The sequence below is a fragment of the Mus pahari genome, chromosome 1, assembly GCF_900095145.1.
Source record: "Mus pahari chromosome 1, PAHARI_EIJ_v1.1, whole genome shotgun sequence".
Taxonomy (NCBI): domain Eukaryota; kingdom Metazoa; phylum Chordata; class Mammalia; order Rodentia; family Muridae; genus Mus; species Mus pahari.
Window position 1 is genome coordinate 141,519,074 of NC_034590.1, and position 6,748 is coordinate 141,525,821.

The window sequence follows — 6,748 nt, forward strand, 5'->3', positions numbered from 1 at the left end:
TCATATGAAGTAATCACCTTAGTCTAGTTATCCTAAAGGATTTTTGTTTCTTATTTCCTCATGTGGAGTCTTCAAACCACTAGTGTTTCCTTTCCTTTATCATCATCATCATCATCATCATCATCATCATCATCATCATCTAGTAGGTTAATTTCTCTGTGGTGAGAGTAGGGAGGCAGGTCAGCTATGTTGAGGTACCTGGAGCTCCGAGAGCTTCTATCTGTAGATCAGCTGCCTATTTCTGATGTGCCATAGGGAATGATTTTATTATAAAGGGATTTGAAAGGAAAAAAAAGTGACATCTTCTTGAAGGTTGCAAAATAAGCCAGGGGTGAAAGAGAAGTAGAAAACCAGAAGACTGTCCATGAAGGAATGCTGAAGGTCTAACTTGGGTGTTTAACTTACCATAAGCCCAATTGTGAAGGTGAGGGGCAGAGGAGCTGGGACATGAAGATGGGGGAGGGCTGTATGTGAGCTAATTCTGCTATGAGTCTGGAAGAAGAGGGGGCAAAAAAAAATCCATCATTTGGAAGTTAAAATTTATAACCAAGACAGACGAGGGGAACAGGTGTGCTGACCAGCCCTGTCAGGTGTCAACAGGTGGCAGCTCCAGCCCTGGAGGCTAAGGCAAGAAGATCATGAATTAAGTCCCTCACCACCATGCACCCCCAACACACATAGAAAATCAAGATATAAAGGAAAGGTAGAGGGGAGGCAGAAATCAGTGAGTCTTAGATGTTTATAGAACGATAACAGTAATGTTGACAGGAATGTTATTAGCTTATTGCAATGAAGTGAGAAAAGTTGGCCCCAATCCTGCCTTCCACAGCTCTCTCCCAAGACTGGTTCTCTGCCAAGTACTGGGGAACAAAAAGCCCGAGGAGCTCTGCTCGGAAGAGGAACTGCAGCTGCAGAAGGGAGAAATCACGGCAGAATCACCAAGGTAAGACTGAGACCCAAACCGAGGGAAATATCTAGTGGGATTTGCAAAGAACAAAATCTTAGGACCTGTGGAGCACCCCTCCCTTCTTATTTCTGAGAAATAAATCACTAGGCTGGTTTGCTGTCATTGCTACTAACTCATCATGCTTTCCTCTGGGTGATGTTTAAAATTATTAATAAATCGTGTGATGTAGACAGTGTTAGCCTTTAAATCCCCACCGCCGTGAAACTTTACAAAGCAAGATGGTAATGTGACTTCCTCCTTTAATGCTTAGCAACTCTCTGCAAGTGGCTGTCAGTAAAAGGAGGGACACAGAAAAACTGAGAACAGAGCATTTGTGGAAAAAATAAGGAATCAACTTTCTAAATGAGTAAAACAATTTTAAAACTCATCAATTGTGATTCTATTCGCTCAAGAAACTTTCTTCTGAAAGCTGCTGGTCCTTTATGCTCCTGGCAATTTTTCTTCCTCATACTTTCCACTCCTCTGTACGTCAGTGGTTCTCAACATTTCTAATGCTGTGACTCTTCAATAGTCCTTCATACTCTGGTGACCCTCGGGCATAAAATTATTCCATTGCTACTTCATAACCCCAATTTTTGCTACTGTTATGAGTGGTAATGTAAACATCTGATATGCAGGATATCTCATATGAATCCCTGTGACTCCCAAAGGGGTCTCCATCCACTGATTGAGACCCCACTACTCTAACTGCATGCATGTGCTTCAGATATTTTAGTAAAGAACACAGCATGAAATACCCTATACTGTGGTCACGCAGGAGCCAGAGACTGCATGTGGCTGTCTGTCTTCTCAATCTGCTTTCCACCTGTGTCTACTTCCTCTTTGCTTGCTACCGTGGTCCACCACTGGGTCCAGCATCCTGGAAAACTGTTTTTCACTTTTGTCTTTCAAATCCTTGATATTCCTTTTCCGATTTCCTCCTGGATGACACACAGCTCTGTGTTCCAAACATCTCAGCATCCTCTGATTTCTCAGAGTTAGGGGCCCCTGAGCCTTGTCACACAGGAAGAGTTTCTTTAAACAGTTAAGCACGCCCGCCTGGCTCAAGTTTCACATTTTCTCCGTTCTTCTCTGAGAGGTTCTGGGATCTCCCCTGCAACTGTGAGCAGCCGTAACTTCTGACTTCCTCTGGCACCTAGATGCTATTTCTTTGGATCACCGTTAACAGTGTGTACTTCACATTTACAGAGAAAATAATTCCATGGTGAGCTTTAACGTTCATGTAGGGGTCGAGATAGGGTTGAGAGTAAATAAAAAGTTGACAGATTAGGACGGCTACTCTGGGGTCTGCCAAGAGACAAGGGAAAAGAGCTTTGTGAGCAGCTTCAGGGAACGGGAGTATTGTTAATGCTCCATCCATAAATTAAATCATTGGAAGGAAACACCACAAAAACACAGTGCTGGGAGAGAATAAATATGTGCCTGGGAACATTTATGCTAAGGAAGTCTGATAATGTGTTTTTTTATCTTGTGTTTTACAACATGAGTCTGACTTTGCAAAAATCAATGCATTGTAACAGTTGACACTTTTGCAAACATTGTGCGTACAAGGTTGAGGGACAGACTTCCCCCTTTGAGCCTCAATTTACAGAAGGGACAGTTAGATACTGCGAGATCAGATATGAACTCCTCAAATGGTAGAAAGGAACCATTATTCTGTGGAGCAATGAAAAATGATGGTCGGGTCAAAAGTTTCAGGGTCGTGGTAGGATCTCTCATCTTGGTGTTTCCTTACCATTTCTCCGGTGTCGATGTCTGGGTGCAAAAGGAATTTGTTGTTGTTGTTGTTGTTGTTGTTGTTGTTGTTTTATAATGCAGTGACTCAAACCCAAGGCTTTGGACACACCACTAGATAAACACGCTACCACTGAACTGTCTCTCCTGGCTGCAACAGGCACTTCTAAGGGAACAATCCTTACAGGGCAGGCAGACCTCAGGATGAGAGGAGACCAAGGGACATGGGGAGTTTGGGGAACTTTTCCCTTGCTGCCGACTCCTGACAATACTGCTTTTGCCATCGGTAGGTTATACCCCTGAGGGTTTTTTTTTTTCTTTTCTTTTCTTTTCTTTTAGGGGAAACACATGATTTAGTGCAATAGGAAAAAAAAAAAAAAAACCACAGGTTTTAGTGGCAGCTTCAAATCCATTATCTAGCTATTATTTATCAGCTATGCGAATCTGTATCTTACCCAACATTCCTGAGCCTGATTTTTGCCCCCTCTTGTATGAAATGTGACACCAAACTATCAAAAAAAACAAACGTCATTAAAAACCCTACTCGACTAAGACTATAGGATGGACCATCCAGAGACTGCCCCACCCGGGGGTCCATCCCATCATCAGCCACCAAACGCAGACACTATTGCATATGCCAGCAAGAACTTGCTGAAAGGACACTGATATAGCTATCTCTGTGAGGCTATGCCAATGCCTGGCAAATATAGAAGTGGATGCCCACAGTCATCTATAGGCTAGAACACAGAGACCCCAATGGAGGAACTAGAGAAATTACCCAAAGAGCTGAAGGGGGCTGCAACCCTGTAGGTGGAACAACAATATGAACTAACCAGTACCCCCTGAGCTTGTGTCTCTAGCTGCATATGTAGCAGAAGATGGCCTAGTTAGTCATCGNTGGGAAGAGATGCCCCTGGGTCTTGCAAACTTTATATGACCCATACAGGAGAATGCTAGGGCCAAGAAGTGGGAGTGAGTGAGCGGGGGGAGCAGGGTGGGGGAAGGGTATAGAGGACATTCGGGATAGCCTTTGAAATGTAAATGAAGAAAATATCTAATAAAATAAGTAAAAAAAAAAAATACCTACTCTAAAGAAGGTCTGTGACTGACTGTCGGAGGTTACAGTAAAATTCCATCTCTGACGAGATGTTCATTTCCAGTGATCCTGTTTTCACCACCCCTGTGACACAAATGTTACTGTCTCCCTTTGTGAGACCAAGACAGTGCGGTTTGGAAAGGTTGTTCCTATCATGATAAGTGGTAAAGGTGATACATTTCAGGGCAGGGATTAAAATCCAAGGCTAAGTTTCATTAAGAAACAACAGAAAATAAAGAAGCAAGCAAGCTCCTAACCCAATGTCATTAATGTCTTTCTGCCTCCCTGAGAAGAAGCACTTTTGATTCAAACTTCCCGTCATTTTCCAATGTAAAATATTAGTGAGAAAACACTATAGTCCTCCTCCTCTTTGGCCAGGGCTGAACCCACAGTTATCTCAGTGAGAGATTCCCACCAGCTACTGCCTCTTCTCTTCCTTTCATGATTGTTGTTGCTATGAACAAGAAGGATCCACCCACAAACTTGGCTAGGTGCTTGACTGGTTATGTCTAATTCCCTTCCACTTTGAACACACCTCATAAACCAAATGAATTTTTTTAAAACATTTCCTTAGCAGTTTGAGTCCATCTGAGAATGCAATAAAAAAAAAAAATCTTTTTTTCATCAGAAGAATGTTCTGCTCATTAATCCCCATGGAATCCTAATAGAGACTTGACGTTTTGGGGAGGAGTTTAACTGAACTTCGCTGTTGTGTGAGGCTATTCTGCTCAACTCAGCCACTGTTAGCTTGCTGGCTTGTGAATGACAGAGATATTTAAGAAATTATATTTAGTCAGGTTATATTTTTCCTTAGCTCACTTATCTGTGTGCACGCATTCATGTGCACCTGCGTGTGCCTGTGCCTGTGCATCGGTGGGTTGGCGCATAGGTCACAGGACAGCTCTGTAGAGTCTTTGCTTGCCTTCCACCTTTATGTGGGCTCTGGGGATTGAACTGGGATCCTTGGATTTGCACAGGAAGTGCTTTAACCAGCTGAGCTCTCTTGTCAGCTCCCTACCTCTTTCCCCATTTAAAGCAAGTTTTGGGTGTTTGAGACAAGGCAGAATGCTGTAACCCAGGCTAGCCTGGAACCCCTCAGGCTAGCCTTGAACTCATGACAATCCTCCAGCCTCGGCCTCTCAAATGCTAGTATTACAGGCAGGTTTGACAACCACACAGGGTTTTGGTTGTTTTGTTTTGTTTTGTTTTCCTTTCCCACTATGGGAAAATAAGCTTTTAACTGCTTTTTCTCTCTTGGAGCTTATCACAACCAAACAGGAACTTCCTCGGCTCTGAATGTGTTACTTCAGGTTTCTCCTCACTGGGTTGTATCCTCTGTTATCTTCTATGCACCAACCATGTTCAAAAAATGTTTTGTAGCCAGTCATGGTGGTGCATGACTACCATCAAAGCACTGGAGAGACAGAGGCAGGCAGATCTCTGGGTGCTCTTCCCAGGTCTATATAGAAAGCAAGTTCCAGGTCAGTCAGGACTCCATGAGAGCCTGTCTGCCTCAAAACAAAAGCAAATCCACTTTGATGAAGGCACATATTTTTTCTTCACTGACCTAAGAGCATGCTTTGTGAATACAAACGTAACTGTCATTATGTAGTAGACATTTAATATGATTAACTGGGTGTTTTTAATTTTTTTGTATTCTCTTCTCATATATTACATCCCAACCACAGTTCCCCATCCCTTCCTCCCAGTCTTTCCCCCATCTCTACCTATCCTTTCCTCCAGATCCATTCCATCTTCTCATCCCCTCAGAGAAGAGTGGGCTTCCCAGGGACATCAATCAAGCACTGCATAAAAAGCTATAAGATCCGGCGCATACCATCACATCAAGGCTGGACAAGGCAGTCCAGTAGGAGGAAAGGGGTCCCACAGGTAGGCAAAAGAGTCAGGGACAGTCCCTGTTCCCACTGTGAGGATTTCCACAGGGACGTGGCCAAGCAACTCAGCCATAACATACATGCAGAGGACCTAGGTCATACATGCCGAGGACCTAGGTCATACATGCAGAGGACCTAGGTCATACATGCCGAGGACCTAGGTCAGACCCCTGCAGGTTCCCTGATTTCTGCAAGTTAAACTGGGTGCTCTTAACTGCAAGGAATACAAACAGCTTAAGAGAGTGTCACACTTAGGATGTGACATCAAGCTTGTGATCTGGACATTTGACTATTATCTCCTTCATTATATCAAGTGGAAGACGCCTCCTTGGTATCAGACCCATGAGAGCAGACTCAGAGACAGAAGCATTAAAGCTATTGGTATTCTGATAACGACAGGGGGGATCTCTTTGACGTGATCTTTGAGAAGAGGGGGACCTACCAGTCCTTTCCATTCACTAGTTTCGAGTGGAACCTGGTTCTCACAGTTACTCTGTAAGGAAGACTCAGCCTGCTATCAGCCCCATTTAAAGAGCCGAGACAGGGATTCGGCCAATGGCTGCTGCCACATATTAAGTCTGTCCCACAATGTTGGTGAATCTTCAGCCCTCTGAATAGTACTTCTGTTCACATGTAATACATAATCATTAGACAGCGGAATGAACTAGCCAAGATGCGGATGGATGCTTGGTTCGCTCAACTCCACGGCTTGGGACTCTCATTATCTCTGCATGGAAAGCCCCTGTCCTGCATCCTGAACTTTCAAACTTCTCATCATCATCAGATAATATTACTCAGTGCATGATGCTGTTATTAGTCTTACCTCTGAGAAGTCCAGTCTTCAACAGTCTTTGTAACTTAATGTTTTTACTTCAGCCCAATTTCTGGTAACCCAAACTGAGACTACCAGGAATCCTACGCCAAAAAAAAAAAAAACAAAAAAAAAAAAAAAAAAAAAAAAAAACAACGATAAAAACAGCCAGTGGGGAGTGCAGACGGAGATGCTCACAAGGAATGATGAGTGGAAGGAAGACCCACCGGCCTTACGGCTGAGCA

General features: G+C 43.5%; 1 protein-coding gene across 1 annotated transcript in view; it reads left to right on the forward strand.

Moving 5' to 3' along the window:
- The first annotated feature begins 904 nt into the window (after positions 1 to 904).
- Il33 (interleukin 33) overlaps positions 905 to 6,748 on the forward strand; it is a 34,996-nt gene continuing 29,152 nt past the window's right edge. The window contains exon 1 of the mRNA XM_029538023.1: positions 905 to 943. The gene's annotated coding sequence lies outside the window, so the exon portion shown is untranslated. The remainder of the gene's footprint in view (positions 944 to 6,748) is intronic.